General features: G+C 41.5%; 1 long non-coding RNA gene across 1 annotated transcript in view; it reads left to right on the top strand.

Moving 5' to 3' along the window:
* Positions 1–20917, top strand: part of LOC311608734 — a 248930-nt gene that overhangs the window by 45782 nt on the left and 182231 nt on the right. The window contains exon 2 of the long non-coding RNA XR_014783105.1: positions 19184–19281. This is a non-coding gene — a long non-coding RNA (uncharacterized lncRNA). The remainder of the gene's footprint in view (positions 1–19183; positions 19282–20917) is intronic.

The following is a 20917-nucleotide window of genomic DNA, read 5'->3' as shown; positions in this document are numbered from 1 at the left end:
CTATTTTAGAATGCAGAGATCCACTTTTCCTTTTTTTCAAAGAGAGGTAGGAGTTTTTACTCCATGGCTGATCTTTCCTTTATATCATGTAACTTCATTGACTTGGGAGATCTGAGTAAGAATCACTCTGTTTCCTACTCTCCGTCCCCACTCTGTGCTAGGGCTCTGTAGGGGAACAGAGCCGTTAAAATAAACACACATTAAAAGAGGATTGATTAGATGGGGTTATGTGATTGACTTATCTGATCTGGATTAACAATGGCTATCTCACCCCCTCCCCAATTTATTCATTTAATCCCTTTGCAGCCTGATCCCAGGCCCCTCCCTTCTCTCCTCCCAGTCCCCCTTCTTCTCAAAGGGAGGACCCCCCCCCCATGGGTACCAACCCACTATTAATGATACCCTACTGTGCTTGCAGACACTATTAATAGTGTCAGGGGTTGGCTCTCTCCCATAAGATGGGGTCTCAAGTTGGGCCAGTCATTGGTTGGCCATCCCCTCAATCTCTGCTCCATCTTAGTCCCTACACTTCTTGTAGGCAAGACAGACTTTGGGTTGAAAGTCTTGTGGGTGGGTTGATGTCTCCCTCCCTCCACTGGAAGTCCCAACTGAGTATAGGAGTTGACAACTTCAGGGTCTCTATTCCCGCTGCTAGGAGTCTCAGCTAGAGTCACCCCCATAGAGTCCTGGGAGCCTCCCCTGCCCCAGAGGTGCATCCTCCATTTTTGTTCTCTCTCTTTCCCCAATTCCCAAGCTCTTCCCACCCCTGTTACCCTCACCACCACCTCTCCCGCCCAGTTTTCTCCTTCCGTCTACTTCAAATGTCTATTTTATTTCCCCTTCTGAGCGAGATTCAAGCATCCTCCCTTGGGCCTTCTTTGCCTTCTTTGGGTCTGTGGATTGTATCCTGTACTTTATGGCTAATATCCAGTTGTAAATGAGTATGTATCATGTATATCTTTCTGGGTCTGGGTCACCTCACTCGGGATGATATGTTCTGGTTCCGTCCATTTGCCTGCAAATTGCATGATGTCTTTCTTTTTAATAGCTGAGTAGTATTCCATTGTGTGAATGTACCACATTTTCCTTATTCATTCTTCAGTTGAGGGACATAGGTTGCTTCCAGTTTCAGGCTATTACAGATAAAGATGCTACGAACATTGCTAAGCACATGTCCTTGTGGTGTGGTGGGACATCTTTTGGGTATATGAACGGGAGTGGTATAGCTGGGTCTTGAGGTAGAGCTATTCCCAGTTTTCTGAGAAACCTCAGATTGATTTCCCAAGTGGTATACAAGTTTGCATTCCCACAGCAGTGGAGGAGTGTTCTACTTTCTCCACATCCTCACCAGCATATGCTGTCACTTGAGTTTATTTGTTTGTTTGTTTTTTGGATCTTAGTCATTTTGTCAGGTATAAAATGGAATTTTGGAGTTATTTTGATTTGCATTTCCTTGGTAACTAAGGCCATTGAACATTTCTTTAAGTGTTTCTTGGCCATTAGAGAGTCTTCTGTTGAGAATTCTCTGTTTAGCTTGGTATCCCATTTTTAATTGGATTATTTGGTTTTTTGTTGTCTAATTTTTAAGTTCTTTATATATTTTAGATATTAGCCCTCTGTCAGATGTAGGGTTGGTGAAGATCTTTTCCCATTCTGTAGGCTGCCATTTTATTCTGTTGACAGTGGCCTTACAGGAGCTTTTCAGTTTCATGAGGTCCCATTTATTATTTGTTGATCTTAGAGCCTGAGCTGTTGGTGTTATGTTCAGGAAGATGTCTCCTGTGCCAATGACTTCAAGGCTCTTTCCCATTTTCTCTTCTTTTAGGTTTACTGTATTCAGTTTTATGTTGAGTTCTTTGATCCACTTGGATTTGAGTTTTGTGCAGGGTGATAAATATGGATCTATTTGCATCATTTGTTGAAGATGGTGGTTTTGACTTCTTTGTCAGAAATTGTGTCCATAGACATGTGGGTTTATTTCTGGATCTTTCATTCAATTCATTGATCAACCCATCTCTTTTGATGCCAATGCCATGCACTTTTTATTAATACTGTTCTGAAGAACAGCTTGAAATCATAGATGGTGATCTCTCCAGAAGTTCTTTTATACAGGATTGCTTTAGCTATCCTGGGTTTTTAATTTTTCCATACGAACTTGAAGATTACTCTTTCAAGGTCTGTAAAGAATTATATTGGAATTTTGATGGGAATTGCATTGAATCTATAGATTGTGTTCTGGTAAGATGGCCATTTTTACTATGTTAAATTTCCCATGACCTTGGGAAATATTTTCATCTTCTGATATATTAAATTTTTTTCTTCAGAGACTTGAAGTTCTTGTCATAAAGGCTTGTCAGTTGCTTTGCTACAGTTATGCCAAGATATTTTATATTATTTGTGGCTATTGTGAAGGGTTTTGTTTCTTTAATTTCTTTCTCAGTCCATTTATCTCTTGTATAAAGGAGGGCTACTGAAATTTTTGAGTTAATTTTGTATCTAACCACTTTGCTGAAGGTGTAGGAGTTCTCTGGTAGAATATTAGGGGTCATTGATGTATACTACCACATCATCTGTGAACAGCAATACTTTGACTTATTTTTTTCCAATCTATATCCTCTTGCTCTCCTTTGGTTGTCTCATTGCTCTAGCTAGACCTTCAAGGGCTATATTGAATAGACACGGAGAAAGTGGGCAGCCTTGTCTTGTGCCTTATTTTAGTGGAATTGCTTTAAGTTTCTCTTTGTTTAGTTTGATGTTAGCTATAGACTTGTTGTATATAGCTTTTATTCTGTTTAGGTGTGCATTTTGTATCCTCGGTCTTTCCAAGACTTTTGATATGAAAAGGTGTTGTCAAAGGCCTTTTCAGCATCTAATAAGATGATCATTTGTTTTTTTTTTCAGTTTTCTTATATGGTGAATTACATTGGTGGATTTTTATATGTTGAACCATCCCTGCATCCCTGGGATGAAGCCTACATGATCATGACGGACGATATTTTGTACATAGATTCAATTTGTGAGTATTTTATTGAGTATTCTTGCATCATGTTCATAAGGGAATTGGTCTGAAATTGTGTTTGTTGAGTCTTTTTGTGGTTTATGTATCAGGATGACTGTGGCCTCACAGAATGAGTTTAGCAATGTTCCTTCTGTTTCGGTTTGTGGAATATTTGAGGAGTATTGGTATTAGCTCTTTGAAAGTCTGGTAGAATTCCTCACTAAAACCATCTGGCCCAGGGAATTTTTTTCAGTTGGGAACAGTGGCTGTCTTTACACTGGAGAGACTCAGAACTGCTAGCTGATGTCCACATGGCTGGATGTCTCAGCAGACCCAGCCTGGCCCTGAAGGCCTGGAGATTCCTGGAGAGCCACTTGTGTTTAGTCCATGTTGGAAGGTCAAAGACACTGAGTTTTGATGTCAGTGAGTGAAGGCAGTGACCACAGCCTCAGTAGTCTCAGAAAATGGCAAACGTGGTAGGTGAGCTTGCCAACAAGAATGTAAAGGCAAGCAGGCAAAAAGTTTCCTCTCACATCTCATTCTTTCTACTTTAATTATTGCAATTAAAAGTTCTTCATTTGAGTCTCCTGAGGCTTGGCTTATGAGTGAGTCTAGATCTATTAGCCCTTATACCATTTCTTTCTGTTTTTATTGGGAAACACTGGATTAATTGTCAGTATATCAAGAAGCGTAGAATAGCTAGGACCAAAGGCTTCTGGTTATAAGTCAGCAGCATTGCTTACTGATGACAACGTTGAGGGTCAGAGATGCAGAGATGCAGAGATGAGTTTGATGCTTTTAAACTATTCCATCACAGAAGTGACTCTATACAGTCTCAATCTTGGTATTCTTGAGGGTTGGTAATCAAGCAGGGACAAGGGTCATCATAGATTGATTATCTTAACAATATAAACCTGTTAAAAAGACCACACAGATATGGGCCAACACTTTAGTTTTCTACTTTAGCTTAAATAAGAATTGTGGAGCTTGTTCCATTAAATTAAAAAAAATATTTTATGTGTATGGGTTCTTTTAGCCGCATGTATGTCTTTGCACCACATGCATGCCTTGGTGCCCATGATGGCCAGAAGAGGCATTAGAATGCCTGGAATTGGAGATATAGAAGGCTGTGAGCCCCCAGATGGGTGCTGGGAGTTGAACTTGGGTCCTTTGGAAGAGCACACAGTACTCTTATCAGTAGAAGCATCTCTCCAGCCCCCAACTGGTTCATTTTAAATAGTAGTCACCAGGGAACAGGTATAAGTAAAAAAAAAACAAACAACAAATCCTAAATAGCTTCTAATTATCTTTTTGCTGAACAGTCCGTTATTGGCAAACCATTATTAGCTTTGAGTTGCTGTCAGTCATGCTGCTCACATCAGTGGACAGAAGCAAGTGGCGCCTTCTCCTTGACGTCGTATTAATGTTTGCTCATCACAGTACTTGTGTTTCCAGGAAACCCACTACTTTCTCCACACAGTGGATTTAAAATAAGACTGAAATGTTCCTCTTTGATTTTGCCATTGGCATATCAGTTGTTTCTCCCTATTCCTTAAATTTTGCTTAGTGTGTCCTCTATCTGACAGTTTGAAGTGCCCAGAAAATTAGGCAAATGATTTCCTAGGTGTTGAGGGAACAGTGCATTCAGCCAGTCCTTATTTTTTCCCCTCCAGGATAATGAGAGAAAACCTTGGCTTCAATTTCTTTAGACCAGAAGGATCATCAGAATAAACAAAGTCAGGGTATGCGTGTGTGGGTGTGTTTTAGCTTTATTTCATTGTGACTTCTCTCTTTTGTGAGGGATACTCCGTGCTAAGAACATACTCGAATGTCTATTGTACATAAATATCAACAATCTCGAAATCTGCCTATTTGTTGGCCTGTGTTATGTGCCAGGTACTTTTTAATATCTCAGTTATTGTCCTAAACTCTTGGTGAAAGGAATTTCATCTCTGTTTTACAGCCTTGGCAACCTTCTGTAGTTTGTCACCGGTCACATGGGACATAAGTGAAAAGCCAAGATTTAGACAGGCTGACTGGCTTAATGTTGCTTTTCAAGGCATAATTCTTTCCCTATGTCTTCCATTTGCCAGCAAATACAGAATATTACTACGTGACAAGATGGCCCCTCATCCTCATATAAATGCCAAGTTATGAGGTTATTTAGTTAGGGAAAAGCTTGGGAAAGGTGTCTTCCTGGAAGCCAGATCAAAATGGTCACAGATGAGATTAATTACCCTTGGGAGAGTGAGGAGGGAAGCTCAGGGGGTCAGGTGGCTAAAAGCTGGGGTATCTCTGAGATGCTCAGCTTTAGCCTCTCTGAGACAAATGCAGGCACTGATTAGCCTTAAACTACACGGGGCTTCGGGATGGATGACACCTTCACTTTGGGCGGCTAGCTTTCCATGTGTTCTATACACAGCAGCAAGACTGGTCATCCTAAGCTAAGCTGTAAGTGCCCAGAGCATTCCAGGGCATCCTATTGCATTTAGAGTAGAGCCTGGAGTCTTGATCTTTGTTAATGATGCTGTTGCAGGAAGTACATGTATCCTGTCTCTACTCCCATTGAGAGTCACTCTCTACCTGAACACTTGGGCTGGTTTTCACTGCAGCCACCTGCAACTCTTCACAGGGGTCAGCTACCAGCAGAACATCCCTGGGAATTAATGCCCCAGCAGGAGGCTCAACATCTCGGGCAAGAGTTGGTGGATATATATCCAGCCATCTTGATCCTCAAGTGGGAAGGGTACTCATGTGTGCTCTGTGCAGTTTCTAAAGCCCCTCTTGAGGGACCCAGCTACAGAAGCCTGTGAGTGGGTAAAGTGCTGGCTAGTACACCCTGTGCTTCCTTCTGCCACATCCAGTCTCACTTTTCTGTTTTTTTCCCTGTGTTTCCTTCAGAATATATTGTTTGCAATCAAGTCCTTGCTTATAGCTAGATTAAGGGGACCCCTAACATCAGCTAAGACCCTTGTTTGATATGGTCCTCCTGACCCGGCCTGCCGGGGTTCGACTAACGCTCGGGAGGAGAATTCTCCTGTATAGGGACAGAACACAAGACACGAAGAAGAAGAGCAAGTCTTCGATCAAGCTCTCAAACTTTATTGTTCAGGTAGAAGGTTTTATAAGGCAGGGGGCAGGGAAGCATATTGCTATGGCAACCTAGCTGCAGGCTATCTCAAGATGCGAGGAATTCCAAATAGGTCACAACGTCCCACCACACCGAATATTTTGCTATCTTTATCTAATCTAACTGGTAAACTACAACACGGTGGCTCCGTCTAAATCTTATCTCTAGTCTAACTGCAGAGCCACGACAGGGTCAGCTGGTTTCTGGTAAATGACAGACTGCTGGAGAGATAGAAACCTAGGCTCTGACAAGATGGCTGAACATTGGCCATATGGCCTACTGTCCCCAACAGTCTGCATATTCCTCTCCCACTTGTCTATATGATGCATGAACATCTGTTCTACCCCACAAAAATGTTTCTAGTCCCTCTGCACCCCTGTCTCTCACTCTTTTGCACAGAGCCTTGCCATATGACCCAGGCTGGCCTGGAACGCGCGGTCCTCCTTGCCTTCATAACCTGAGTCCTGCTATTAAAGGCATGTGCTCATTTGTGTTTTAACCATTTACTGTGGCATTTGTGCTTCAGAAATAACAAGCCTATTATTGTTTTGGAGCAGTGTGCCAAGAGACGTCTTGTCTTTATTTTCTTCAGCATTCTCACCTGGTTGCCGCATCTGGTTCTTTCCCACTGACTATGACCTTCCCATGCTTCTGAGGTGCCGTGTCCTCCCCTGCTGGGTTGGCTTTGGATTATACGGCAACTCCTCATAGCCGGAAAACACCGTTCGTCTCCTTGTTCTTTGGCTCCCAACAGAACAGTAGGAGTCGTGAGGTGACTAGTGGCTATCCTGCCTTTGGTACATCCCTGGCCTATACTGTGCCAGGCTGTGTTCCTTCTCTGTGCAGTTTGTACCCCACTTGAGTGTCACCAGGATTTAAATCAAGGCTAAGGCACTATGAAAGGATGGTGGCGTAAAGGGGGAAAATGGATTCTGGGTATTCAGAAGGCCTGACAGATATCAGGGAAACCTTTGAAAAAAAAGGCTGTATTTAAAAAAAAAATTAAATGTATTTATTTACTTTACATCCCTTTTCTCCTCCCAGTTCCACCCTCCCACTCTTTTCTCCCTTCCCCTCTCCCCTTCTACTCAGAAAAGGGGAGCCCCCCTCCCCCATACCAATCCACCCTGGCACGTCAAGTTGCAGCAGGACTAAGCACATCCTCTTCTACTGAGGCCACACAAGGCAGCCCAGCCAGGGGAAAGGGATCCAGAAGGAGGCAACAGAGTCCATGTCAGAGATAGACCCCACTCCACTTGCTATAGGACCCACATGAAGACCAAGCTACCCATCAGTTACATACGTGTAGGGGGCCTAAGTCCAGTCCTTGCATGGTCCTTGGTTGGTGCACCAATCTCTGCAGCATCCCCCTTCTCCACACAGATTTGTTGGCCCCACTGGTATCCTTGAGTTTTTTTTTTTTTTAAATTTCTTCCCTGGTCCAGTTGCTGTTGAGCAGAGAGTTATTCAGTTTCCATGTGTATGTAGGCTTTTTATTATTTCTTTTGTTGTTGAGGTCCAGCTTTAGTCCATGGTGGTCTGATAAGATATAAGGCATTATTTCGATTTTCTTGTATCTGTTGAGGCTTGCTTTGTGACTGGCTATCTGGTCAATTTTGGAGAAGGTTCCGTGAGGTGCTGAATAGAAGGTACATTCTTCTGTGTTTGGGTGAAATGATCTGCAGATATCTGTTAGGTCTATTTGATTCATAACATTATTTCTTTGTTTAGTTTCTGTCTTAATGACCTATTAGCAAGAGTGGGGTGTTAAGGTCTCCCACTATTAGTGTATGGGGTTCTATGTGTTATTTAAGCCTTAGCATTGTTTCTTTTACAAATGTGGGTACCCTTGCATTTGGGGCACAGATGTTCAAATTTGCGCCATCTTGGTGGATTTTGCCTTTGATGAGTGTGAAGTGAAGTGTCCTTCCCCATCTCTTTTGATTAATTTTGTAGTGGATATAAACAAGTTTTTGTTTTGATCTCAAGTGTGGGATGGGGAACAGACTTGTGAGAAATCAGGTGATGTTTATCCACTAGAAGACGACCATCCTCATGTGGGGGTTGGTTTTTGCCAGCTGAAACACATCTTAGTACAGACTCTGAGAGGAGATATATATATGAGTCTAAAACAGGAGGCGGGGCTTTTTGGGTCTCGGTATTGTTTGGCTGTTCGTCACTCCATTTGAGACGCTCCTAGAGAGATTGCTCCAGAGAATGCTGGGGCTCCGGGTTCCAGCTGCTGTTTCAGGTTCCAGCAGCAACTTTGGTTGAGTTGCTGGTCTGTGGAAATCCTGCCTACCGCGCCAGGGGAATCGCTTCCAGGAACTGAGTTCAAAAAGGTCTACTTCTCCTGTTCCCATTAACCTATTTTCTCACCTGTCTAGGGTAGGTGGGTTGGAAGGGAGGTATAAGCATTAAAGAACATCAAATAAAGTAGGCTTGGAAAAGGTCGAAACCTATACATTTTGGTTGAAATTCTATTCTAGTAGATATTAGAGTGGCTACTCCAGCTTTCTTCTTGGGTCCATTTTTTGGACAACCTTTTTTTTTTTTTCACCTTTTACTTTGAGGTAATGTCAATCTTTGTTGCTGGGATGTGTTTCTTATATGCCTCAGAATGATGGATCTGATTTCGTATCTATTCTGTTAGCCTGTGTCTTTTTTTATTGGTGGAATTGAGTCAATTGATATTGAAAGACATTAATGACCAATGATTGTTAATTCATGTTATTTTGATGTTGTTGTTGGTTTGTGTATGTGTCCCTTCTTTTGCTTTTTCTGGTGTGGAGTTATTTATTTTCTGTGTTTTTGTTTTTTGATTTTTGTTTTTGGTGTAGTTAACTTTTTTGGGTTGGAATTTTCCTTCTAACAACTTCAGTAAGACTGGATCTGTGGATTGATATTTTTAAAATTTGTTTTGTCATGGAATATCTTGTTTTATCCATCTATTATGATACAAAGTTTTGCTGGGTATAGTAGTCTGTTATCGGCTGACATCTGTAGTCTCTTAGAGACTGTATGACATCTGTCCAGGCCCTTCTGGCTTTTAGGGTCTTTGTTGAGAAGTCAGGTATAATTCTGATAGGTCTGACTTGATATTTTACTTGGCCCTTTTCCATTGTAGCTTTTAATATTTTTTCTCTGTTCTATATATTTAGCATTTTGATTATTATGTCGTGTCCAGGCCCCTTGTAGGTAACCTCAGTTGTTGTGACTTCACAGAGCAATGTTTGTATAGAATTTAAAGGCTGGCATGTCGCAGCCTTTTACCACATCTCTTGGTTGTTGTATACTCATTGCTGTTCTTCTACAATGTTCCTTGGGCCTTAGTGGACGTAGTAAGTATAAATGTCTCTGGAGCTAAGTCATCAAGATCTTCATCTTTGACAGTCTGGTAGAATGCTCCTACTCTTTTCATTTGTTTGCTTATTTGTAAGGGAAACTTCTTTACACATTTTGACTTTGAGGCATCTCAAGACTTGAAAACTTGCCAATAAACATTTTGTAAATTTTTCCAGAATTGTGATTATTTGGATAATGGATACCAATACATATAATTGTCATGCTGGTTCCCCAGAGAACTGTAGTGATCTGTGGTAAAGACAGATGGTCACTCTGATTTTTTTAAAAAAATTATTTTTAATTTATATATTCACTTTACATCCTGATGGTAATTCCTTCCTTCTTCTCCTCCCTCTCCCTTCCTCCCACCCTATTACTCCTTCCCCCCATCCCCCCTTGTCCTCAGAAAAGGGGAGTCTCCCCAACCTATCCCATTACATCAAATCAAATCAGGCCTGAGCTTCTCTTTGTCCACTGAGGTCAGGCAAGGTAGCCCTGTTAGGGCAAAGTGACTGAAAAGTAGGCAACAGAGTCCATGTTATAGACAGAACCTGCTCAACTTACTGGGGGACCCACATGAAGATCAAACTGCCCATCGGTTGCATATGTGTATGCTTTTTGGTTGGTGCTTCCATCTCTGTAAGCCCCCATGGGTCTAGGTTACTCGATTATGTTGGTCTTCTTGAAGTGTTCTTGTTCCCTCCAGATTTTTCTACTCTTCCTCCCACTCTTCCACAGGACTCCCCGAGCTCCACCTAATGCTTGGCCATGGTTACTCTGATTAAAAAAAAAAATATGTCTTTCATTTTTAATTGTGTGTGTGTGTGTGTGTGTGTGTGTGTGTGTGTGTGTGTGTGTGTATGTCTCTGTGTGGATATGTACACATGAGTTTGGGTGCCCATGGAAGACAGAGACTTTGGATCTCTATCAAGTAGGTTTACAGGTGGTTGTGAGCTACTTGATGTGGGTATTGGGAGCTAAGCTTGGCTCCTCGGCAAGAGCAGTATATAATTTTAGCCTCTGAGCCATCTCTCTAGCACCTCACCTTATTTTTTCCTCAATTTTAATGAATAATAATAAACGTGGCTTATTATTATTAATAATTATTAGTGTGTGCCTGTGGATGGAGATGTGTGTGGGTCATGCTATCTATGCAGAGGTTAGATGGTAACTCTAGGGTTTTAATCCTATCATTCTACCTTAGACTCCAGAGGTCAGACTCAAGTTTCAGGCTCATGTGGTAATGGCTTTCAACCAGTTGAGCCTCCTCATTGGTCCTTGACCTCTTTTCAACAGGTAGTAGTGTTTCTTCCTTGAAGTCTTCAAACTCTTAGAGCTATGGAAGCGTGACTCATCGTCATTTGAAAATTCCTTTCTTTCTTTTTGCTAGGTCCTTAAATAACTCAGTGAGTAAGATATTTCTTTGAAAACAAAACAAGAAAAAAAAACAACAACCCAAAATCAACAAAATCAACACAGTCTTTTTGAATAAATTAGCCTTTATAGAAGAGTGGTAAAGTGGGCATGGGTTATGGTCTGTAGGGTAGTTATTAAGTAATGAATGGATTCACCTTCTTTGGGTTCAAATGAAATTGAGATTGAAATCTCTTCAACAATAGCTTATCTCCCCATTCTGTGGCCTCTACACCTCCAACTACCCACCATCTGCCACACACGACTGAAACAAAACACTGTCGTTCATTTAGTTAATTATTAAATACTCATCGAATGCATATTCCGTTATGCACCGACTCATTACGTTTTATAATTCCAAGTAGGAGAGACTCTAAGAGCTTGCATGTGGAAACAACTTGTGTGAAGAAACGAAACCAGAAGATTATGGCCTCTCAAATGAGCGTGGAAATCACCCTTCATAGAAGATGGTGGCTTATGTTTATTCCATTGTTTCTGTAATGGGACAGATGATTTGTGCTGAATAATTCATGCTGTTTTGCCCACATCTTTTGAAAGCACTGGCATTTCTCTGAGGGACAGCTGGCTGAGGTTTGGTACAAACTGTTGCCACATACGTGCATGTTGCCAAATGGCCTTTATGGGAGGCTTTGGGAGAGTACAGAATTTGAGAGTGCTGACTGTGGAATTAAGCAAGCTTGGGTTCAAAACCCATCTTTGACCTGGGCAAGTCACCTGACTTCTACGAGTCTCCATATCTTCACATGCAAATGAAAGCAAAAATTCATCCTTATTGGGATTCATATTGTTTATATGTATATATGTTTATATTGTAGAAAAAAATACATTGCTGTGAAAGCTCCTTGTTAAGGAAGGTAAGCTGCTTGAAAGGGAAAGCCTTCTTCCTGGTTAATGCCTTGGATATGGCTGAGAAAAATCTAGAAACAGAAGTTGGGGATAAGTGGACCTGGGGAAGAAGACTAGAGTGAAAAGAGGCAGGAGGAACCAGTAAGCAGCAGGGAGTAAGGAAGAGCGAGGCTTTGATACTTCATCTTTATTATCTACTTGGCTGGCTTTAGAATCTCCTAGGACACACACCTCTGGGTGTGTCTGAGAGGGTCTTCCCAGAGAGGCTGAACAAAGTCGGAAAGACATAACCTGAAAGTGGGCAGCACTATCTCACAGACTGGACTCCTGGAATGAGTGAAAAGAGCAAAAGGAGAAATCAGACTGACAAGAAGTGTTCATCTCTTTCTGCTTTCTGACGGCATGTACAGTGTGACCAGCTGCCTCATGCTCTCACTGCCATGTCTCCCCCACCACAGTGGCCTGTGTGTCCTTTACAATTATGAGCCTGTATAAACTTTTTACTCTTTACGTTGCGTTTGTCAAGTACTTTGTCACAACAGTTAGAAAGGTTGACTGACACTGGTGGTGGTGGCCAGAGGACACTTAAAAATTGGGGTGGTTCCCAATTTAGTAAAATTGTCAGCGCTCTCCTCTGGGGAAGACTGTTTCTCCTGCTCTTAGCATTCTGTAGTTCTCTGGTGTGGGTTGAAGCCTCATGGGCTTTTTTCCATCCATGTTAGTCCTGTCTGTGTTTAGCTCATGTTGGCGAGACTCCAAGGGTGTGACTTTTTGACAATCCCAGGAGATATAACATCATGACAAATTCCTTGTTCCTCTGGCTCTCACAGCCTTTCCGCCTCCTCTTCCACAATGTTCCGAGTTGTCCATGTGAGAGCTGGACTCTTACGAATGGGTCTCCACAGCTCTGCATTTTTATTGTTTTCAGTTTTCTGTGTTGATTTCTGTCTGTTGCAAAGAGAAGTTGATTATCTAATATCAGGTAGTCATCCCTGAAAACATACGTAGAAGTAACATTACACAGACTGAGAAGGTTGTGTTTATATAACTTAGGAATATGTATATTTGTACTTATGTAACAACCGTTAATGAGGGAGGAATCCGTGAATTTGCAAGAGAGCGAGGAGGGGCACACAGGAGCATGTGAAGGGAGGAAAGGGAGGGAAGTTCGATTATAACTGGATGATAATCAGAGACAATAAAAGAAATCATCAAGTTGTCAGCTCCACCCCGAGCCCTTCTTTATTTCCCATGTCTTCCGTGTCTATTTACCGTCGCTGTCCCTGGTTCAGGAACAGTTTTGGTCAATTCTGTGACATTCACTAGTGTTTTGTGACAGGGTCTATGAGTGTTAGGCAACTAACGGTGAGATGACCCAAGTGTCAAGAGACAAAGACCACAGTGATGCACCAGGAAGCCAGTGAGGGCTTTCTGGCTGTCTCCAAGCTGACTATATTTCAAGGGGGACAGGTCTGGACGGCCATATGAATGTCATTAGACAATCTTTATGAGCTTTTACTCTGTTGTAGATACTGAATTATGAACACAATGTGTGATACTCTCCCCCAAATCACTTGTTGAGAGGCCAGTTTAATCCTTATAGAAAGCCAATGAGATAGGGTGAGGAAACTGAGCTTGAGAGAGGTCATGTCACTGGGCTAAGTTTACTCAGAATATTTTGTATGCATATGTGCACATATGCACACACACACACATGCACACACATATGTATTTTAAGATATGTCTCACCTCACACCCCATCTATTAATTTTTATTGTGGATTGAGTCCCACTGTTATTCCTTTACAGCTGATGCAAAATGTTGGATATTGATGTTTCATATTTTTGACATACAGTAAGTAAATTTAAGTCATTTCCTTTAGAAATGCAATGAGGACTATAGTTCAATCACCTCAGAAAATATACAAGAGAAAGAGAACAGATCAGGTGTGTTGGTCAGTGAGTTGCCTTGGCTGGCTATCCAGAAACCAGGCGTTGTTTTGTGTGTGCTTGTGAGGGCGAGACTGGGTGAGATTAATTTTTGTATGAGTAGACTGATAAAAAACAGGCCTCCCTTCCCAGTGGGATGGGCTTCATCTAACCCATTGAATACCTGACTATAACAGAAAGGCAAAGAGAAAACTCACTTTCTCTTTCCCTGACTCTCTTTATTATGGGACATCAGTTTCCTTGCATTCCTTGCATTCCCCTAGGGTCTTTGGAGTGCAGCAGGAAACATACTTTTTTCAATACTGGGTCTGCAGCTCTTCAACTATAAATGTGGAGTTTCTTAGCCTCTATTATTAATCTCTCTCTCTCTCTCTCTCTCTCTCTCTCTCTCTCTCTCTCTCCCCCTCCCTTGCTCTCTGTCTCTGTCTCTCTCCCCTCCCATCCCTGCCCTCTCCTTCCTTTCTTTTCTCTCCTTCCTTCCCCCCTCTGTGTGGGTTCTCCAGGTGGTTCTGTTTCTCTGGAAAAACCATGATTCAGCAAAGGAAAGGCTAAGCAGTGATGTAGTCTTGGTGGTGTTAGCTTCGGCTGATCCCTCCAGGAGCTCCTAGAGCATCCATTACAGCTGGTTCCACTTTGACTGGGTCAATTAATGGCTAAGGTCTGCTCCTATGGTGCGGGTGGGGAGAGTGGGGCAGCTCCCTGGAGAACGGAGGTGTGATCTAGCTGTGGACACAATCAGTGGGAACGGAAGCAGTAGATGGCAAAGGGATCTGAATTGGATGCTAATAGCCTCCACTACAGTAGACAATTAGCAATTAGCGGCCATTATCATCTCTTATATCTTGATTTTCTTCTCATCTAAAAGGTATAAAAAAACAGAAGCAGAAAAAACGCTGATGGTCTATTCAAAATATAAATTACTTTTTTTCCCCCATCCACGTGTTTGCATTGAAAAATGTAAGATGTGATAATAAAGTTCTAAAATTATTAAAAGTGTAAAAGTGGGGCTGGAGAGATGGCTCAGTGGTTAAGAATACTCAGTACTCTTCCTGAGGTCCTGAGTTTGGCTCCCAGAACCCATCTCAGGTGGTTTACCATCTCCTGTAACTCCAACTCCAGTGAATCTGACACCTTTGGCTTCCATGAAAACCTGCACTTATATGCACCTAACTACACACAGGCACACATGCATACTTACACTCACACACTCACACACACACACACACAATTAAAATGATAAATCTTAATAAAATATAAAATCAGTAATACTAAAGACTGTTTCAGAAATACAAATAATGCCTCGGGGTAATGTTTAGCAATCCCATCATGCCTTTTCTCTTCCCCAGATGTAATCAATCCAGTTAGCATTTAGTGTGTAGCCTTTCAATGCTCTTCTTCTATTTTCTTATATACACATGAATCCCCATATGCATCCTTTCAAAGTTAGACTTGGTGTTATCTTTCTTGGCATAGTGACCTGGGCACTTAAGTTTTGACTCAGCAATGTATCCTGAGGACCTTTTTCTAGAGGCACACGCCATTCTTCCTCATTCATTTGAATGGCACTGCATAATTCCTAGCTCGTGTGTATCATAATGTCTTTCATTACCTGCCTATTAATGACGTCTTGGTGCCTTCCTTATTTTTCCCACAAGTAGTGCAGTAATGAAGTAGAAAATTGGTACTGAGCATGAAGTTGTGTGGGTAGGGAGGAGGGGGAGATCTGGGAGGACTTAGGGGAGGGGAAAAAACATGATTAAAATATGTTGGGTGAAAAATTAAAAAAAAAAGTAAGATCTGTACTCAGCATTTTTCCTTTAGCTCTGCATTATTACAGTTCTAATTATATTACTATTAATTTATTTAAAAAATTTAAAACAATGTTTTTGAGACAGGGCCTTACTATGTGTTCTAGATTGGTATAGAATTTGTGATGCTCCTGCCTCAGCCCCTGAATGCTGGAATTTCAGGCAATCATTTTAAAGTTGCATCAGAATGGTCTATTGGGTTAAAAAAAAATCATAATTTAATAAGTAATCCTCCTACTTCTGGTTGTACAGGACAGGACACAAATACTTATATTTTCATTATATGTGTACTATACGTGTATATATGATACATTATACAAATGCTATGTGTATATGTTAAGTCTTTAAGACATATTTATAATAATATGGAGCCATATAAGCTATAAGATAATATGGACATTTATTATAATCATATGCATTTTCCCTACTTATCTTGGAGCGTGTTCTCAGAAGTGGGTCTAGTGCATGAGCTTTATTATAGTTTTCTGCACTAAGTCACGCAGTACTCGGCTTTCTCAGGAAACTCTGTTGCAAACGCAGACACTGGGTGACTGCTGTGCTACTTTCACAGTGAACACAGGTAGCTGTACTGAAGGGGAACTGAACCTTTAGAAAACAGGTCCTGTGGTCACTGAAGGAGGAGCTGAAACCTGACCGTGAAGCTGAGTTCTCACGACTGACTAGGCATGTACCACTAACACGCGCCATTAGCACGCGTGCAAATTCTGGTTGTACCAAGAGGTGCACAGAGATAGGGTGTTCAGTACAGACCTTCCTCAAGCAGAGTCTGTTACAACAAATTTATCTGTTTGGCCTAGGAAGCCGATAACTGACACAGAGACTGAAACGTACTTTAAAGCTGCAAGCGCTACAACAGGCAGAATCTTAACTGATACTAATCTACTCGTAAACTAACATAAACTACTCTAAACCTCATAACATACATATACCCCAAGCACTTGCTAATCTGGTCCTTGGAGGCGGGTTTCTTCTCCTCCTATCAACTGTCAGCTGGCTTCTTTCCCCATCAACTGTCAATTCCTGGCTCCGCCCCCTCTCTAGGAAGTCCTACCTTCTACTTCCTGTCCTTTTGCCCAGCTGATTGGCTAAACAGCGCTTTATTGACAGTTATTACATCCACTCAAGACATTCCTCCACGAGAGTCATCTTAGAAGTGCAGCAACCCATGTAATGAAAACCAGCAACTGGATGAGAGCAGAATAAAGTGGGCCCTGGCACAGGTGCAGCTGTAATTCCAGCTTCTCTGCAACATGGCAAACCTCTGTCGTATTCCTGGGCTACAGAGCAAATTCAAGACCAGCTTGGGGAACTTAGCAAGACTCCGTCTCGAAATAAAAATTTTAAATAGGGTCGGGTTATAGCTCAGTGACAGAGCAGATCCTGGTATGCATGAGGCCTTTGGGTCAATCCCCAGAACTAGAAACAAAACAAAACAATTCACAACAATTTCTGTCAACATCCACACAACTTACTTGACATTTTAATGATGTTATTAATGTTATAGTTATAAAATATTAATGTTAATAGTACCACTGCTAAGGCTTGAGTGCTACTGCGTACCAGGTACTCTTCTGGGTGTTTAATCCAGCACTTCTTTGATCCTATAGCAACTCTTGGAGGTGATTTATTAAAGAAAATTAATCTGATATCTAAAAAATTATACTTTTTATTTTCTGGCGTACCATGTGCTATTTCAATCCATGCATGTGTTTTATGTTTGAATCAGGGTAAACATGCATGTCTGTCAACACCCAACAGTGGCTACTTGCAGTGCTGAAACCAGAGGGATCTTTTTCCTGTTGGTCCTTATTTTACAGACAACCCCCTGTGGTTTAGAGAGGTTCTAGAACTTTCCCAGGTCTTCCAGTGGGTAGGTGCCAGGCCAGAAGGGTGACCAGAGCTGCTTCTGTCTTCTGACCACAATGTTCTACTACAGTTTGATGTTTTTGTGATTGCTGTATAACTTCTCATGCTACAGATTTTCAACCACGTGACAATCATTTAAGAGAACAAGTAATGGGTAAAATGAGCTCAACCTTAATATTATAGCTGGAGTTTCCCACCGTATGAAAGAGCAACAGTTCAACTGCTTTTTAGACAGTTGCCTCTGAGACAGTGGCCATATGGCTGTTGACCTTGATGGAGGTGCTCACAGGGGCAAACTGGTGGGCCTTAGACTTGAGTTTCAAGGAAAGTAACAAAATCGCTGATGGGGCTGTATGCTTTCCAGAGCAGATGATTCAGATAGCCAAAGAGGTTTAAAAGCTGAAAGGACCAACCCTATTTCACCAACCTCAGGTGGGCAGGAGATTCCTGAGTGAGCCATGTCTTCCCTCACTCTCGCTTTCCTGATGGCTAGCTACCCTGGATGGAAGTGGGCAGGTATTGTTGGCTTGTTATAGCAAGAAAAGTTGCGGGTGGATGGGCTAAGGCTGCTAAAAAAAAAAAAAATGGAGGAACATGCTCGTTTAGGGCTCTGGAGTCATGTTTGAATTTGTGTAGGGGGCATGGAGGTCTTTGTGCTCATAGACATGTTCTAGGGGGACGTGGGGTGTTGAGCACGCAGGATCGTTCTTTCATGGGAAGAATGCAAAAACCTGTTTTCGGTGCAGAAGGCTAGAGTGGGCCTGCTTTCTATCTGGGTGACCTTTGCACAATCTGAGTGGCTGGAGTTTTTCCTGCCCTAGACTCTGTTCCAGACTATTATTGTAAATTTGTTTTCCCCCACCCATAGAACCTATCTAATGGGAGGTGTCACATGTATTTTACAAAGAGTTTCAGTGTACTCACGTCCGATCTGTATTTAGCTTACTGTGTTCCTCAGAGAGATTTACGTATGCTTTGTTGTGTATACAGGATTGAGTTAATAATTACAAGAACACCTTTTTCATCAGTTTGTGGCATTTTAAAATCAGCCTAAAATAACTTGGGGTCAGACACCCAAAGTTTTGAACCAACACTGAGTCATATTGCATCCAACTGCCTTCTTGCCTCTTGAGGCTCATGCTCTGTTGACCATGAAGTTCCCAGAGACTCTAGAAAATCTGGAGAAGGGTGAGACAATGCTGTACCTTTGAGAGATTCCAGAACAAGACATTGATACTTAAAGTAGTGACCATGTAGCTACTGGGCCAGGAACGCTTGCACAATTAGAGGGCAGGTAGGCTTGAGATGTCATTCAAAAGTGTATGCATGCATTCATCCCATTTAAATCTTCCCTTCATTTTCACCTTCTATGAACCCAAGGAAAAGATTTAGTTCTGCATAATGAGTGATAACATGAAGCTATTAGTAATGCTAGCCTAACACCCTGCAGTGCTCTTGGAAAGGAGCCCTCTTCCTTCTGTACTTGGGACGAGCCCAGACCTCTCTTTTCTCTCTTCCCATGTGTCCGATTAACCCCCAACTTCAACACATCTCCCTCAGGAGGTTGGCAACAAGAGTTTTTCTCTTTTACCTTTGATTCTTTATCTATCTCTATGTCTGTGTATCTGTGGTGGTTTGGATGAAATCAGCCCCCACAGGTTTATATATTTGAATGCATGGTCACCAGTTGGTGGAATTGTTTGGAAAGGATTAGGAGGTGTGGCCTTGTTGAAGGAGGTGTGTCATTCACTGTTTCAAAAGCTCTCTCTCTGCCTCCTACCTTCAGATAAGGACATAAGCTCTTAGCTTACTGTCCCGGTGCCATGCCTGCTGATCTGATGTCAAGCTCCCCAACTTTGATTCATGGATCCACTCTCTGAAACTGTAAGTCTCAATAAACTCTTTCTTCTATAGGTTGTGTTGGTATCCTCACAGAAACAGAAAAGTAACTAAGGCTGTCTATTTGTCTGTCTGTCTGTCTATCTATCTACCTATCTTCAATTAATCTACCCGTTATCATCTATCTATATCTATCTGCATATCTTTGTATCTATGTATCTATCCATCCATCCATCCACTATCTCTCATCTATCTATCTATCTATCTATCTATCTATCTATCTATCTATCTATTATCAAGCACATCGCAACTACTTTTGGTTACACATACTTTCATTATTGTTTTTATTATTGCCACTGCCACCACCATGCATTTTTTGCTATAGATTAGATAAAGATTTGGCATTCTGCTAAATACTTTATGCAGTTCATCACATTAAGTATGTCTAATTTGATACATTATAATTGTATTTATATTTATAGAATACAATGTGCTGTTTTGATATATGTATAACAACATGGAATGAGTAAATCAAGCTAATTAACATATCCATCACTTCAAATACTTGTTTTAGGTGGGTGAGAATATTTTAAATCTACTCTTAGCACCTTTGAAATGTGCAGCAGACTATTATTAACTATACTTGCCATACTGCAATCGGTATCAAATTCTTCCTAACTGAAACTTGATATTCTTTGAGCAATATCTCTCTATTGTCCTCACTTCCTCACACCTTTTTCAGCTTCTGGAAACCACCATTCTGTTTTTTGCTCTAGGTTAAACTTTTTTTTTTTTTTTTAACACTTTGTGAGATCGTGTGGCATTTGTCTTCCTGTGATTGGCTCATTTCATTTTGCACAGTGTCCTCAAGGTTCAGCTGTGCTAGTTCAAGTGAAAGACTGACTGGCATCATAATGACAATCTAGAACACATTTTCTTCATTCATTAATTGATGAAGTCTTGGGTTGACTCAATATTTCGATTACAGTGCAATGAACAGGTAGAAAGATGTTCTGCAGTCAGGTCATCAGCATTTACCCTTTCTCCTTATGACAAATGAGGGAGCTACCAAAGCTTGCAGAACATGTAGCGAGTGGACTTTGTTCTTTGAGTGGTGCTCATTGGCTTGAGAGAAGCAAGATGAGTGAGCTGCTAGAGCAATTTCCGACCTAGAGGACTCCTTCAAGTATGTGTCTTTCCTTCCTCAATGTGTATCGCTCCTTCCTTCCCACTGTGCATCTCTCCTTTCCTAGCAGTGTATGCCCTTTCTCCCTTTCCAGTGTATCTTCCCTTCTAGTGTGCATCTTTTAGTATTCAGTAGGGGTTTTGTTGAACTATTGAGCTGTTAATTAAGCTTTCAGGAAGACATTTTCAAAGAAGGAGATTTTGAACAACACCGATCCTTCAAACACATTTCCTCACAGGGTTCACAGTTCTCTGGGTGTTCTGTGTATTAAGAGAAGGAGTTCTGGGTGTTCTCTTCTTTATTGGCCCAGAGATTTCAGCTTTCCAGGAGAGGCAACAGTTCTTGAGACAAGATGTCGATCAGAGGGTGTCTCTGATCAGCTAGGATAATCCATTCACTCCAGTGTCTCCTTATGTGTGCCCATGAAAAACTAGTATTATTAGATAAGCAACAAAATGGACTGACTCCATGGATAAATCTACACGGCACACATAA

The sequence above is a fragment of the Acomys minous genome (genome assembly GCF_964271855.1).
Source record: "Acomys minous genome assembly, chromosome: 11".
Classification (NCBI taxonomy): Eukaryota; Metazoa; Chordata; class Mammalia; order Rodentia; family Muridae; genus Acomys; species Acomys minous.
Note: the sequence above shows the minus strand (reverse complement) of the source record. Positions and strands in the feature narration are given on the sequence as shown.